The following is a 17,500-nucleotide window of genomic DNA, read 5'->3' as shown; positions in this document are numbered from 1 at the left end:
GAAAGGTCATCGTAGGCAGACCTGGCTCTCAAGAGAAGACAGGCTATGTGCTCACTGCCCACAAAATGAGGTGGAAACTGAGCTGCACTTCCTAACCTCCTGCCCAATGTATGACCATATTAGAGAGACATATTTCCCTCAGATTACACAGATCCACAAAGAATTCGAAAACAAATCCAATTTTGAAAAACTCCCATATCTATTGGGTGAAATTCCACAGTGTGCCATCACAGCAGCAAGATTTGTGACCTGTTGCCACGAGAAAAGGGCAACCAGTGAAGAACACACACCATTGTAAATACAACCCATATTTATGCTTATTTATTTTATCTTGTGTCCTTTAACCATTTGTACATTGTTAAAACACTGTATATATATAATATGACATTTGTAATGTCTTTACTGTTTTGAAACTTCTGTATGTGTAATGTTTACTGTTAATTTTTGTTGTTTTTCACTTTATATATTCACTTTGTATGTTGTCTACCTCACTTGCTTTGGCAATGTTAACACATGTTTCCCATGCCAATAAAGCCCTTGAATTGAATTGAATTGAGAAGGGAGACAGAGAGAGAGACAGAGAGAGAGAGAGAGAGAGAGAGAGAGAGAGAAATGTGAAGGTGAAGAAAAGGGAGAACCATCTCTACAGAGTGACATCAGTAAAGATGTGCTACTGTCCAAGCTGGTCTCAGAGCATTTTTGTATTATTTTGTTACTAAATCCGAAACACTCCCTTTACTACTTACTATATGTTAGGAATTCTAGCTAAGTGGCTAACGTTAGCTAGCTGGTTAATGTTATCTAGGCTAGGGGTTAGGGTTAAGGTTAAGTTTAGGAGTTAGATTAGGGTGAGGGTTTAGCTAAAAGGGTTAAGGTTAGGGTTAGGGTTAGCTAAAAGGGTTAGGGGAAGGGTTAGCTAACATGCTAAGTAGTTGCAAAGTAGCTAAAAAGTACCAAGTAGTTGAAATTGCCAATGAACTAAAATGCTAAAGTTGTCTGTGAGTAGATTCAAACTCGCAACCTTTGGGTTATACACCCATCCACCCTGACCAACCACTTTCATTTCCCTTTACGTTAAGTAACCATCTGTCTTAGGTAACCATACCAAACATAACATATCATACTCATTTCAGTATACCGGATTTACATTTACTTTGTGAAGTCTAGTCTATGAGACCAGGCTGTACTGTCTCCCTTCTGCGTATTCATGCAGTGTCTAAGTTAGTTTATGTCTGTAGAATGATACACTCCAACAAATACTACACAACTGGAAAGGAAGAGATTCCACCAATTCAACAGTAGCCTCACGTAGAGAACAGAACTCCAGAACACATTCTACAGTAGCCTCAGAGAACAGAACTCCAGAACACATTCAACAGTAGCCTCACATAGAGAACAGAACTCCAGAACACATTCTACAGTAGCCTCAGAGAACAGAACTCCAGAACACATTCTACAGTAGCCTCACGTAGAGAACAGAACTCCAGAACACATTCTACAGTAGCCTCAGAGAACAGAACTCCAGAACACATTCTACAGTAGCCTCACGTAGAGAACAGAACTCCAGAACACATTCTACAGTAGCCTCAGAGAACAGAACTCCAGAACACATTCTACAGTAGCCTCACGTAGAGAACAGAACTCCAGAACACATTCTACAGTAGCCTCACGTAGAGAACAGAACTCCAGAACACATTCTACAGTAGCTACAGAGTACAGAACTCCAGAACACATTCTACAGTAGCCTCAGAGTACAGAACTCCAGAACACATTCTACAGTAGCCTCACGTAGAGAACAGAACACCAGAACACATTCTACAGTAGCCTCAGAGTACAGAACTCCAGAACACATTCTACAGTAGCCTCACTCAGAGAACAGAACTCCAGAACACATTCTACAGTAGCCTCAGAGTACAGAACTCCAGAACACATTCTACAGTAGCCTCAGAGAACAGAACTCCAGAACACATTCTACAGTAGCCTCAGAGAACAGAACTCCAGAACACATTCTACAGTAGTCTCACGTAGAGTACAGAACTCCAGAACACATTCTACAGTAGCCTCAGAGAACAGAACTCCAGAACACATTCTACAGTAGCCTCAGAGTACAGAACTCCAGAACACATTCTACAGTAGCCTCAGAGAACAGAACTCCAGAACCCATTCTACAGTAGCCTCAGAGAACAGAACTCCAGAACACATTCTACAGTAGCCTCAGAGTACAGAACTCCAGAACCCATTCTACAGTAGCCTCAGAGTACAGAACTCCAGAACACATTCTACAGTAGCCTCACATAGAGAACAGAACTCCAGAAAACATTCTACAGTAGCCTCAGAGTACAGAACTCCAGAACCCATTCTACAGTAGCCTCAGAGTACAGAACTCCAGAACCCATTCTACAGTAGCCTCAGAGAACAGAACTCCAGAACACATTCTACAGTAGCCTCAGAGTACAGAACTCCAGAACACATTCTACAGTAGCCTCAGAGTACAGAACTCCAGAACACATTCTACAGTAGCCTCAGAGAACAGAACTCCAGAACACATTCTACAGTAGCCTCAGAGAACAGAACTCCAGAACACATTCTACAGTAGTCTCACATAGAGAACAGAACTCCAGAACACATTCTACAGTAGCCTCAGAGAACAGAACTCCAGAACACATTCTACAGTAGCCTCACGTAGAGAACAGAACTCCAGAACTCATTCTACAGTAGCCTCAGAGAACAGAACTCCAGAACACATTCTACAGTAGCCTCAGAGAACAGAACTCCAGAACACATTCTACAGTAGCCTCACGTAGAGAACAGAACTCCAGAACTCATTCTACAGTAGCCTCAGAGAACAGAACTCCAGAACACATTCTACAGTAGCCTCAGAGAACAGAACTCCAGAACACATTCTACAGTAGCCTCACGTAGAGAACAGAACTCCAGAACACATTCTACAGTAGCCTCAGAGTACAGAACTCCAGAACACATTCTACAGTAGCCTCACATAGAGAACAGAACTCCAGAACACATTCTACAGTAGCCTCAGAGAACAGAACTCCAGAACACATTCTAGAGTAGCCTCACGTAGAGAACAGAACTCCAGAACACATTCTACAGTAGCCTCAGAGAACAGAACTCCAGAACACATTCTACAGTAGCCTCACATAGAGAACAGAACTCCAGAACACATTCTACAGTAGCCTCAGAGTACAGAACTCCAGAACACATTCTACAGTAGCCTCACGTAGAGAACAGAACTCCAGAACACATTCTACAGTAGCCTCACGTAGAGAACAGAACTCCAGAACACATTCTACAGTAGCTACAGAGTACAGAACTCCAGAACACATTCTACAGTAGCCTCAGAGTACAGAACTCCAGAACACATTCTACAGTAGCCTCAGAGTACAGAACTCCAGAACACATTCTACAGTAGCCTCACGTAGAGAACAGAACACCAGAACACATTCTACAGTAGCCTCAGAGTACAGAACTCCAGAACACATTCTACAGTAGCCTCACTCAGAGAACAGAACTCCAGAACACATTCTACAGTAGCCTCACGTATAGAACAGAACTCCAGAACACATTCTACAGTAGCCTCAGAGAACAGAACTCCAGAACACATTCTACAGTAGCCTCAGAGTACAGAACTCCAGAACACATTCTACAGTAGCCTCAGAGAACAGAACTCCAGAACACATTCTACAGTAGCCTCACATAGAGAACAGAACTCCAGAACACATTCTACAGTAGCCTCAGAGAACAGAACTCCAGAACACATTCTACAGTAGCCTCACGTAGAGAACAGAACTCCAGAACACATTCTACAGTAGCCTCAGAGTACAGAACTCCAGAACACATTCTACAGTAGCCTCACGTAGAGAACAGAACTCCAGAACACATTCTACAGTAGCCTCAGAGAACAGAACTCCAGAACACATTCTACAGTAGCCTCAGAGAACAGAACTCCAGAACACATTCTACAGTAGCCTCACGTAGAGAACAGAACTCCAGAACACATTCTACAGTAGCCTCAGAGAACAGAACTCCAGAACACATTCTACAGTAGCCTCAGAGAACAGAACTCCAGAACACATTCTACAGTAGCCTCACGTATAGAACAGAACTCCAGAACACATTCTACAGTAGCCTCAGAGAACAGAACTCCAGAACACATTCTACAGTAGCCTCAGAGAACAGAACTCCAGAACACATTCTACAGTAGCCTCCAGAGAGACAGAACTCCAGAACACATTCTACAGTAGCCTCAGAGAACAGAACTCCAGAACACATTCTACAGTAGCCTCAGAGAGACAGAACTCCAGAACACATTCTACAGTAGCCTCAGAGAACAGAACTCCAGAACACATTCTACAGTAGCCTCACGCCTCACAGTAGCCTAGAGAACAGAACTCCAGAACACATTCTACAGTAGCCTCACGTGGAGAACAGAACTCCAGAACACATTCTACAGTAGCCTCAGAGAACAGAACTCCAGAACACATTCTACAGTAGCCTCAGAGAACAGAACTCCAGAACACATTCTACAATAGCCTCAGAGAACAGAACTCCAGAACACATTCTACAGTAGCCTCAGAGAACAGAACTCCAGAACACATTCTACAGTAGCCTCAGAGAACAGAACTCCAGAACACATTCTACAGTAGCCTCAGAGCCTCAGAGAACAGAACTCCAGAACACATTCTACAGTAGCCTCAGAGTACAGAACTCCAGAACACATTCTACAGTAGCCTCAGAGAACAGAACTCCAGAACACATTCTACAGTAGCCTCAGAGAACAGAACTCCAGAACACATTCTACAGTAGCCTCAGAGTACAGAACTCCAGAACACATTCTACAGTAGCCTCAGAGAACAGAACTCCAGAACCCATTCTACAGTAGCCTAAGAGAACAGAACTCCAGAACACATTCTACAGTAGCCTCAGAGAACAGAACTCCAGAACACATTCTACAGTAGCCTCACGTAGAGAACAGAACTCCAGAACACATTCTACAGTAGCCTCAGAGAACAGAACTCCAGAACACATTCTACAGTAGCCTCACGTAGAGAACAGAACTCCAGAACACATTCAACAGTAGCCTCAGAGAACAGAACTCCAGAACACATTCTACAGCAGCCTCAGAGAACAGAACTCCAGAACACATTCTACAGTAGCCTCACGTAGAGAACAGAACTCCAGAACACATTCTACAGTAGCCTCAGAGAACAGAACTCCAGAACACATTCTACAGTAGCCTCAGAGAACAGAACTCCAGAACACATTCTACAGTAGCCTCAGAGAACAGAAATCCAGAACACATTCTACAGTAGCCTCAGAGAACAGAACTCCAGAACACATTCTACAGTAGCCTCAGAGAACAGAACTCCAGAACACATTCTACAGTAGCCTCACATAGAGAACAGAACTCCAGAACTCATTCTACAGTAGCCTCAGAGAACAGAACTCCAGAACACATTCTACAGTAGCCTCATAGTACAGAACTCCAGAACACATTCTACAGTAGCCTCACATAGAGAACAGAACTCCAGAACACATTCTACAGTAGCCTCAGAGAACAGAACTCCAGAACACATTCTACAGTAGCTTCAGAGAACAGAACTCCAGAACACATTCTACAGTAGCCTCACGTGTAGAACAGAACTCCAGAACACATTCTACAGTAGCCTCAGAGAACAGAACTCCAGAACACATTCTACAGTAGCCTCACGTAGAGAACAGAACTCCAGAACACATTCTACAGTAGCCTCAGAGAACAGAACTCCAGAACACATTCTACAGTAGCTTCAGAGAACAGAACTCCAGAACACATTCTACAGTAGCCTCACGTGTAGAACAGAACTCCAGAACACATTCTACAGTAGCCTCAGAGAACAGAACTCCAGAACACATTCTACAGTAGCCTCACGTAGAGAACAGAACTCCAGAACACATTCAACAGTAGCCTCAGAGAACAGAACTCCAGAACACATTCTACAGTAGCCTCAGAGAACAGAACTCCAGAACACATTCTACAGTAGCCTCAGAGAACAGAACTCCAGAACACATTCTACAGTAGCCTCAGAGAACAGAACTCCAGAACACATTCTACAGTAGCCTCACATAGAGAACAGAACTCCAGAACACATTCTACAGTAGCCTCAGAGAACAGAACTCCAGAACACATTCTACAGTAGCCTCACGTAGAGAACAGAACTCCAGAACACATTCTACAGTAGCCTCAGAGAACAGAAATCCAGAACACATTCTACAGTAGCCTCACTCAGAGAACAGAACTCCAGAACACATTCTACAGTAGCCTCAGAGAACAGAACTCCAGAACACATTCTACAGTAGCCTCACTTAGAGAAGAGAACTCCAGAACACATTCTACAGTAGCCTCAGAGAGCAGAACTCCAGAACACATTCTACAGTAGCCTCACTTAGAGAAGAGAACTCCAGAACACATTCTACAGTAGCCTCAGAGAGCAGAACTCCAGAACCCATTCTACAGTAGCTACAGAGAACAGAACTCCAGAACACATTCTACAGTAGCCTCAGAGAACAGAACTCCAGAACACATTCTACAGTAGCCTCAGAGAACAGAACTCCAGAACACATTCTACAGTAGCCTCACGTAGAGAACAGAACTCCAGAACACATTCTACAGTAGCCTCAGAGAACAGAACTCCAGAACACATTCTACAGTAGCCTCACTCAGAGAACAGAACTCCAGAACACATTCTACAGTAGCCTCAGAGAACAGAACTCCAGAACCCATTCTACAGTAGCCTCACTCAGAGAACAGAACTCCAGAACCCATTCTACAGTAGCCTCACTCAGAGAACAGAACTCCAGAACAGTGATGTTTAGAATAGAACACAGAGACAGTGAGAGAGGGGAGGAGGTAGTGACATGGGTGTATTCCTATGGGGTCAATCAGTATGGCTATAAGCCTGCAGGCATGGGGGGAACTCAACTGTTTGGAATTCTCCTCACACACGCAAACACGCACACACACACACACACACACACACACACACACACACACACACACACACACACACACACACACACACACACACACACACACAACACATCACAGTTCACACACATACACCATGGTAGCCAGGCAGCCAGCATTCTATGACCTGTCACATGGAAACATCCAACCATTGTTCTACACACAGACAGTCTGGCAGAGCGAGGGAGGGAGGAAGGGAGAGAGGGAGGCAGAGAGGGAGACAGGGAGGGAAGGAGGGAGGCAGAGAGGGAGGGAGAGAGGGAGACAGAGAGGGAGGGAGGGAAGGAGGGAGGCAGAGAGGGAGGGAGAGAGGGAGGGAGGGAGGGAGGGAGGCATAGAGGGAGGGAGGGTGTGTGAGTTCACCTACTGCAAACAGTCTGCTCTTTGTCCACGAATATCATCCATTATGGAGTGAGAGAAACAGTAGAGATAGAGATACATATTAATGGGTGTAAAGACTAGTTAGTGTGGATGTAGGGACTAGTTAGTGTCAATGTAGGTACTAGTTAGTGGTGGTGTAGGGACTAGTTTGTGTCGGTGTAGGGACTAGTTAGTGTGGGTGTATGGACTAGTTAGTAGGGACTAGTTAGTGTGGGTGTATGGACTAGTTAGTAGGGACTAGTTAGTGTGGGTGTTGGGACTAGTTAGTGTTGATATAGGGACTAGTTAGTGTTGATAAAGATAATAGTTAGTGTGGGTGTAGGGACTAGTTAGTGTGGGTGTAGGGACTAGTTTGCATTGATATAGGGACTAGTTAGTGTTGATAAAGAGACTCGGTAGTGTGGGTGTAGGGACTAGTTAGTGTGGGTGTAGGGACCAGTTATTGTGGGTGTAGGGACTAGTTAGTGTGTGTGTAGGGACTAGTTAGTGTTTATATAGGGACTAGTTAGTGTGGGTGTAGGGACTAGTTAGTGTGGGTGTAGGGACTAGTTAGTGTGGGTGTAGGGACTAGTTAGTGTTAATAAAGAAACTCGGTAGTGTGGGTGTAGGGACTAGTTAGTGTGGGTGTAGGGACTAGTTAGTGCGTGTGTAGGGACTAGTTAGTGTTTATATAGAGACTAGTTAGTGTTTATATAGGGACTAGTTAGTGTGGGTGTAGGGACTAGTTAGTGTGGGTGTAGGGACTAGTTCGTGTGGGTGTAGGGACTAGTTAGTGTTTATATAGGGACTAGTTAGTGTTTATATAGGGACTAGTTAGTGTGTGTGTAGGGACTAGTTAGTGTGAGAAATATGGAGGGAGTGAGAGACGCTGGAGGATCAAAGGTGTTAGAGAGAGGTGTTGGACAGGTCAGGGGTTAGATATAGAGAGGGGTTGGACAGGGCAGGGGTTAGATATAGAGAGGGGTTGGACAGGGAAGGGGTTAGATATAGAGAGGGGTTGGACAGGGCAGGGGTTAGAGAGAGAGGGGTTGGACAGGGCAGGGGTTAGAGAGAGAGAGGGGTTGGACTGGACAGGGGTTAGAGAGAGGGGGTTGGACAGGGCAGGGGTTAGAGAGAGAGGGGTTGGACAGGACAGGGGTTAGAGAGAGGGGGTTGGACAGGGCAGGGGTTAGAGAGAGGGGGTTGGACTGGGCAGGGGTTAGAGAGAGGGGGTTGGACAGGTCAGGGGTTAGAGAGCGAGGGGTTGGACAGGGCAGGGGTTAGATATAGAGAGGGGTTGGACAGGTCAGGGGTTAGATATAGAGAGGGGTTGGACAGGTCAGGGTTTGATATAGAGAGGGGTTGGACAGTGCAGGGGTTAGAGATAGAGAGGGGTTGGACAGGGCAGGGGTTAGAGAGAGAGGGGTTGGACAGGGCAGGGGTTAGAGAGAGGGGTTGGACAGGTCATGGGTTAGAGAGAGAGGGGGTTGGACAGGGCAGGGGTTAGAGATAGAGAGGGGTTGGACAGGGCAGGGGTTAGAGATAGAGAGGGTTGGACAGGTCAGGGGTTAGATATAGAGAGGGGTTGGACACGTCAGGGGTTAGATATAGAGAGGGGTGGACAGTGCAGGGGTTAGAGATAGAGAGGGGTTGGACAGGGCAGGGGTTAGATATAGAGAGGGGTTGGACAGGGCAGGGGTTAGAGATAGAGAGGGGTTAGACAGGTCAGGGGTTAGATATAGAGAGGGTTGGACACGTCAGGGGTTAGATATAGAGAGGGGTGGACAGTGCAGGGGTTAGAGATAGAGAGGGGTTGGACAGGGCAGGGGTTAGATATAGAGAGGGGTTGGACAGGGCAGGGGTTAGAGATAGAGAGGGGTTGGACAGGGCAGGGGTTAGATATAGAGAGGGGTTGGACACGTCAGGGGTTAGATATAGAGAGGGGTGGACACGTCAGGGGTTAGATATAGAGAGGGGTTGGACACGTCAGGGGTTAGATATAGAGAGGGGTGGACACGTCAGGGGTTAGATATAGAGAGGGGTTGGACACGTCAGGGGTTAGATATAGAGAGGGGTGGACACGTCAGGGGTTAGATATAGAGAGGGGTTGGACACGTCAGGGGTTAGATATAGAGAGGGGTGGACAGTGCAGGGGTTAGAGATAGAGAGGTGTTGGACAGGGCAGGGGTTAGATATAGAGAGGGGTTGGACAGGGCAGGGGTTAGAGAGAGAGGGGTTGGACAGGGCAGGGGTTAGAGAGAGAGGGGTTGGACAGGGCAGGGGTTAGAGAGAGAGGGGTTGGACAGGGCAGGGGTTAGAGAGAGAGGGGTTGGACAGGGCAGGGGTTATAGGAGAGGATCAAAAGTTGACACAGAGACTAGATAAGACAAGCAGTGAAAGTCCAGGTAACTGCCAAATGAACAGTAAAGGAGAATGCCACAATACACTACATGTGTGGGTGTACGCTGGCAAAAGCAACACAGTGTGTGAGCATCGTAACGGCTGACCATGTTGGCATGTTGAGGGCCGGCAAACTTGTGCCAATATATCCTCCCAACACCGGCTTCGAGGGTGTAATGCCTTTCATACAACGGGTTACCAACATATTCAAATAATGATTGAAATATTTTCAAATATTTTTGACCCAGTCATTCAGTATCTATGGACGAGACCCAGTCCGTCTTTGTTGTGTATCTATGGACGAGACCCAGTCCGTCTTTGTTGTGTATCTATGGACGAGACCCAGTCCGTCTTTGTTGTGTATCTATGGACGAGACCCAGTCCGTCTTTGTTGTGTATCTATGGACGAGACCCAGTCCGTCTTTGTTGTGTATCTATGGACGAGACCCAGTCGGTCTTTGTTGTGTATCTATGGACGAGACCCAGTCCGTCTTTGTTCTGTATCTATGGACGAGACCCAGTCGGTCTTTGTTCTGTATCTATGGACGAGACCCGTTCTTATCTCCTGCTTGCTAGCTAGCTAACTACGGCTAATTCACAGTCACGTCAAACACTACAGACAGAACAACAACAGTAGTTGGCTAACACAGTCACATCAAACACTACAGACAGAACAACAACAGTAGTTGGCTAACACAGTCACGTCAAACACTACAGACAGAACAACAACAGTAGTTGGCTAACACAGTCACGGCCAACACTACAGACAGACAACAACAGTAGTTGGCTAACACAGTCACGTCAAACACTACAGACAGAACAACAACAGTAGTTGGCTAACACAGTCACGTCCAACACTACAGACAGAACAACAACAGTAGTTGGCTAACACAGTCACGGCCAACACTACAGACAGAACAACAACAGTAGTTGGCTAACACAGTCACGTCAAACACTGCAGACAGAACAACAACAGTAGTTGGCTAACACAGTCACGTCCAACACTACAGACAGAACAACAACAGTAGTTGGCTAACACAGTCACGTCCAACACTACAGACAGAACAACAACAGTAGTTGGCTAACACAGTCACGTCAAACACTACAGACAGAACAACAACAGTAGTTGGCTAACACAGCACGTCCAACACTACAGACAGAACAACAACAGTAGTTGGCTAACACAGTCACGTAACACTACAGACAGAACAACAACAGTAGTTGGCATAACAATTTCAAACACTGCAGACAGAGATAACAGTCTGGCTCACACAGTCATTGCAATGTTGTTCAGAGGAGCTAGCCAACAACACAGCCAACAACAGAACAGTAGTTGGCTAACACAGTCACGTCAAACACGTCAAACACTGCAGACAGCTGGACACTGTATTTGTTTTGCATTTATTTAAGCTGTTTTCAGTGACATTTATTGGGACATCCATAACAATGCAGTCACTTCTCACTGGCATAGATAATCTGCTCACAGCTAACACAGTCACTTGCAATGTTGTTCAGAGGAGCTAGCCAACAACACAGCTAACACAGTCACTTCACACTGAAGCTGGACACTGTTGTTCAGAGGAGCTAGCCAACAACACAGCTAACACAGTCACTTCACACTGAAGCTGGACACTGTTGTTCAGAGGAGCTAGCCAACATCACAGCTAACACAGTCACTTCACACTGAAGCTGGACACTGTTGTTCAGAGGAGCTAGCCAACATCACAGCTAACACAGTCACTTCACACTGAAGCTGGACACTGTTGTTCAGAGGAGCTAGCCAACATCACAGCTAACACAGTCACTTCACACTGAAGCTGGACACTGTTGTTCAGAGGAGCTAGCCAACAACACAGCTAACACAGTCACTTCACACTGAAGCTGGACACTGTGGACACTGTTCAGAGGAGCTAGCCAACATCACAGCTAACACAGTCACTTCACACTGAAGCTGGACACTGTTGTTCAGAGGAGCTAGCCAACATCACAGCTAACACAGTCACTTCACACTGAAGCTGGACACTGTTGTTCAGAGGAGCTAGCCAACATCACAGCTAACACAGTCACTTCACACTGAAGCTGGACACTGTTGTTCAGAGGAGCTAGCCAACAACACAGCAACACAGTCACAGCTAACACAGTCACTTCACACTGAAGCTGGACACTGTTGTTCAGAGGAGCTAGCCAACATCACAGCTAACACAGTCACTTCACACTGAAGCTGGACACTGTTGTTCAGAGGAGCTAGCCAACATCACAGCTAACACAGTCACTTCACTGTTGTTCAGAGGAGCTAGCCAACATCACAGCTAACACAGTCACTTCACACTGAAGCTGGACACTGTTGTTCAGAGGAGCTAGCCAACATCACAGCTAACACAGTCACTTCACACTGAAGCTGGACACTGTTGTTCAGAGGAGCTAGCCAACAACACAGCTAACACAGTCACTTCACACTGAAGCTGGACACTGTTGTTCAGAGGAGCTAGCCAACAACACAGCTAACACAATCACTGTTGTTCAGAGGAGCTAGCCAACAACACAGCTAACACAATCACTGTTGTTCAGAGGAGCTAGCCAACATCACAGCTAACACAATCACTGTTGTTCAGAGGAGCTAGCCAACAACACAGCTAACACAGTCACTGTTGTTCAGAGGAGCCAACCAACAACACAGCAACACAATCACTGTTGTTCAGAGGAGCTAGCCAACAACACAGCTAACACAGTCACTGTTGTTCAGAGGAGCTAGCCAACATCACAGCTAACACAGTCACTGTTGTTCAGAGGAGCTAGCCAACATCACAGCTAACACAGTCACTGTTGTTCAGAGGAGCTAGCCAACATCACAGCTAACACAGTCACTGTTGTTCAGAGGAGCTAGCCAACATCACAGCTAACACAGTCACTGTTGTTCAGAGGAGCTAGCCAACATCACAGCTAACACAGTCACTGTTGTTCAGAGGAGCTAGCCAACAACACAGCTAACACAGTCACTGTTGTTCAGAGGAGCTAGCCAACATCACAGCTAACACAGTCACTGTTGTTCAGAGGAGCTAGCCAACATCACAGCTAACACAATCACTGTTGTTCAGAGGAGCTAGCCAACATCACAGCTAACACAGTCACTGTTGTTCAGAGGAGCTAGCCAACAACACAGCTAACACAGTCACTGTTGTTCAGAGGAGCTAGTCAACAACACAGCTAACACAGTCACTTCACACTGAAGCTGGACACTGTTGTTCAGAGGAGCTAGCCAACAACACAGCTAACACAGTCACTTCACACTGAAGCTGCCAACAACACAGACACTGTTGTTCAGAGGAGCTAGCCAACATCACAGCTAACACAGTCACTGTTGTTCAGAGGAGCTAGCCAACATCACAGCTAACACAATCACTGTTGTTCAGAGGAGCTAGCCAACATCACAGCTAACACAGTCACTGTTATTCAGAGGAGCTAGCCAACATCACAGCTAACACAGTCACTGTTATTCAGAGGAGCTAGCCAACATCACAGCTAACACAGTCACTTCACACTGAAGCTGGAAAGACTGAAAAAGCCTGTGCTTTGGCAAAGTGGGTGGGGTTATATCCTTCCTGTTTGGTCCTGTCCGGGGGTGTCCTCGGATGGGGCTAAATACATTTGATTTGATTTGATTTGTATATATCCATAAAAATGATGCAAGCTGAGAAACGCTGCCTGCCTGTCTCTCATCCCGACTCGTTCATTACTATGGGACAGCTGGAGATCGAATTTGAAAATTGAAACAATGTTGCAAATGTCGGAGAGACAGACAGCAAGGTTTATACAAATTTCTGCTGTTGAAAACTAAATGTTAGACTTAAAGAAATGTGAGATAATGCTTTTACTTCACTCTGCAGTCCGATTCATCCCAAACCATCTCAATTGGTTTGAGGTCAGGTGATTGTGGAGGCCAGGTCATCTGATGCAGTACTGCATCACTCTCCGTCTTGGTCAAATAGCCCTTACACAGGGCTATTTGGGTTGGGTCATTGTCCTGTTGAAAAACAAATGGTAGTCCCACTAAGCATAAACCAGATGTGATGGTGTATCGCTGCAGAATGCTGTGGTAGGCATGCTGGTTAAGTGTGCCTTGAATTCTAAATTAATCACAGACAGTGTCACCAGCAATGCACCCCCACACCATCACACCCCCTCCATGCTTCACGGTGGGAACCACACATGCGGAGATCATCCGTTCACCTACTCTGGGTCTCACAAAGACACGGCGGTTAGAACCAAAAATCTCAAATTTTGACTCATCGGACCAAAGGACAGATTCCAACCTGACTAATATCCATTGCTCGTGTTTCTTGGCCCAAGCAAGTCTCTTCTTCTTATTGGTGTCCTTTAGTAGAGGTTTCTTTGCAGCAATTCGATTCACAGTCCTCTGAACAGTTGATGTTGAGACGTGTCTGTTACTTAAACTCTGTGAAGCATTTATTTTGGCTGCGTGAATCAGGCTGGTAACTAATGAACTTATCCTCTGCAGCAGAGGTAACTCTGGGTCTTCCATTCCCTGTGGTGGTCCTCATGAGAGCCAGTTTCATTATAGTGCTTGATGGTTTTTATGACTGCACTTGAGTTATTGAAATGTTCTTGACATTTTCCATATTGATCTTCACGTCTTAAAGTAATGATGGACTGTCATTTCTCTTTGCTTATTTGAGCTGTTCTTGCCATAATATGGACTTGGTCTTTTACCAAATAGGGCTATCTTCTGTATACCACCCCAACCTTGTCACAACACAACTGACTGGCTCAAATGAAGGAATGAAATTCCACAAGTGAACTTTTAAGAAGGCACAACTGTTAATTGAAATGCATTTCAGGTGACTACCTCATGAAGCTGGTTGAGAGAATGCCAAGAGTGTACAAAGCTGTCATCAAAACAAAGGGTTAGGGTACTACTTTGAAGAATTTCAAATATAAAATATATGTTCATTTGTTGAACACGTGTTATTTCATAGTGTTGAGGTCTTCACTATTATTCTATACTGTGAAGTGGAAACGTCTAGGAGCAACAACGGCTCAGCCGCGAAGTGGTAAGCCACACAAGCTCACAGAACGAAACCGCTGAGTGCTGAAGCACGTAAGAATTGTTGCAACACTCACTACCGAGTTTCAAACTGCCTCTGGAAGCAACTTTCAGCACAATAACTGTTTTGTCGGGAGCTTCATGACGCTGCTTGAGAGAATGCCAAGAGTGTGCAAAATATATTTTGATTTGTTTAACACTTTTTTGGTTACTACATGATTCCATGTTTGTTATGAAATAGTTTTGATGTCTTCACTGTTATTCTACAATGTATAAAATAGTAAAAATAAAGAAAAACCCTGGAATGAGTAGGTGTTCTAAAATCCTGCCAGCACAACCCAAGTGAGCCACTCTGAGCGGTGGGATCCGCACGGACAGAGAGCGCGAATAGACACACACCTGTTGCAAACTCAACGGAGTCTGACTCGACTTTTTATTTTAACCGGTCATTTTATGAGGCAAACGTTTTGTTTTTATGTATTTGGGAGAAAAAGAAAAACATTTTTGAGGTACATTATCAAAAACCTTTCGAGATGTTTTGTTAATTTTGGGCAGAATGTTGGTTTCTGCCTTCCCGTGCTCTGTTCGAAGGTGGTTTGCTTAACTAACTAACTAGCAGGTTTGTTTCGTTAACAACATATAAATAACGACGATATAATAATGATTTGGATAGAGTAGACAGACTGCTTTTCACAACAGTGAAATGTAGCCCACAGCAGGAAAGGAAAACTGCCTTTTTATATTTCGGAAAAACCTCTTCGCAATGAAAACGTGTGACTTTAACGTCTTTTAAGAGCCCGGTCGTTAGGTTATCCTTCATTCGGAGGATAGGTTAAAGTTTTCATTTTAATTGAAGGTGAACTTGACAAAGTGTGGACACTGTGTCTTTTCTACATGGGGAAGAAAAAAAAAATCGTCCCGAAGATGAGTAAGGACACCGAGATAGAAATGAAGGCTGTCGTGTTGAACGAGTTAGACCAGGGAGAACTACGGATGACCGGCGACGGACCGGGGGCTGAGCGTGAAGCTGGAGGTCCTAGATGAGGCTGTCAAGTTTACCGGGCTGTCGAAGGAAGAGCTCATGAAAGTTGCTGGCACACCAGGGTAAGTTAATTAAGAGATGGTTGTTGCTGGTTTATACTAAAAAAAACTATTGCTAAATTAAACGTAAAGTTGCTATGAATCAATTTGAATTACCGAATCTACAATGTAACCATGTAGCAAAAAAAATAAACTTCCCTTTTTCATGAACATGTCTTTCAAAGATAATTAGTAAAAATCCAAATAACTTCCCAGATCTCCATTGTAAAGGGTTTAAACACTGTTTCCCTGTTTGTTCAATGAACCATAAACAATGAATGAACAAGCACCTGTGGAACGGTCGTTAAGACACTAACAGCTTACAGACGGTAGGTAATTAAGTTCACCGAGGCCTATACTCTGGAGTTTGATCGATTTGGAGGTGGAGGGTCCATCATGGTCTGGGGCGGTGTGTCACAGCATCATCAGACTGAGCTTGTTGTCATTGCAGGCAATCTCAACGCTGTGCATTACAGGGAAGACATCCTCCTCCCTCATGTGGTACCCTTCCTGCAGGCTCATCCTGACATGACCCTCCAGCATTACAATTGCCACCAGCCATACTGCTCGTTCTGTGTGTGATTTCCTGCAAGACAGGAATGTCAGTGTTCTGCCATGGCCAGCGAAGAGCCCGGATCTCAATCCCATTGAGCACGTCTGGGACCTGTTGGATCGGAGGGTGAGGGCTAGGGCCACTCCCCCCAGAAATGTCAGGGAACTTGCAGGTGCCTTGGTGGAAGAGTGGGGTAACACCTCACAGCAAGAACTGGCAAATCTAGTGCAGTCCATGAGGAGGAGATGCACTGCAGTACTTAATGCAGCTGGTGGCCACATCAGATACTGACTGTTACTTTTGATTTTCTACAATTGACATTTATTTCAGTCGATTAAAGCGGCCAGTAACCAAACGTTTTCTGTTTCGAATACTCAAGCAGACAAGGTGAAAAATGGGCCCTTGGGCAAGGCACTTAACCCTCATTTGCTACAGGGGCATTATACTACTATGGCTGTAAAACAACATTCCACTGAACCTATCCAGTCTGTGACAACTTTTTTTTGTAATTTTCCCCTCGAGGTGGGTGAGGACTCGCTGGGTTCTCCTGATTCTGTTCTGGTTGTGCTGTGTGGGGATACTGGCTGAAGCCATAGTGATCATCGTCCCCCAGGTGTAAACCCATACCTGAGATGAACTGGTGGAACCAGGGTCCTCTCTATCAGATATCTGACCTGGACGCCTTCAACCACGACAAGGGAATCAAAGGTGAGGGTATTCATACACACAGCATTATGGGTAATGTAGTAGATCATACTGGTGGAATCAGGGTCCTTATACAATATATATATATATATATGAGGACCCTGGTTCCACCAGTATGAGGACCTGGTTCCCCATAATGTGAGTATGATCCTGTTTTATCTTAGTAGATATATATATATATATATATATATATAACACACACACATGTCCCCCTGTTTTATCTTAGAAAAACTTGGAGATAATATATTCTATTCTAGAGTTTTCTAGAGTTCTAGAGTTCTAGTTTTCTAGAGTTCTAGAGTTCTAGTTTTCTAGAGTT

The 17,500-nt window shown here is 45.2% G+C and overlaps 2 protein-coding genes across 2 annotated transcripts in view; one reads left to right on the top strand and one right to left on the bottom strand.

Moving 5' to 3' along the window:
• Window positions 1–17,500, bottom strand: part of LOC112259691 (gastrula zinc finger protein XlCGF57.1) — a 1,127,091-nt gene that overhangs the window by 620,218 nt on the left and 489,373 nt on the right. The gene's annotated exons all lie outside the window — the stretch shown is intronic.
• The window catches only part of LOC112239230, a 64,722-nt gene continuing 62,417 nt past the window's right edge, over window positions 15,196–17,500 (top strand). Inside the window, exons 1-2 of the mRNA XM_042329352.1 lie at window positions 15,196–15,947; window positions 16,999–17,184. The gene's annotated coding sequence lies outside the window, so the exon portion shown is untranslated. The remainder of the gene's footprint in view (window positions 15,948–16,998; window positions 17,185–17,500) is intronic.

The sequence above is a fragment of the Oncorhynchus tshawytscha genome, linkage group LG10 (genome assembly GCF_018296145.1).
Source record: "Oncorhynchus tshawytscha isolate Ot180627B linkage group LG10, Otsh_v2.0, whole genome shotgun sequence".
NCBI classification, from domain to species: Eukaryota; Metazoa; Chordata; class Actinopteri; order Salmoniformes; family Salmonidae; genus Oncorhynchus; species Oncorhynchus tshawytscha.
This window is presented reverse-complemented; position numbering and strand designations above follow the sequence as displayed.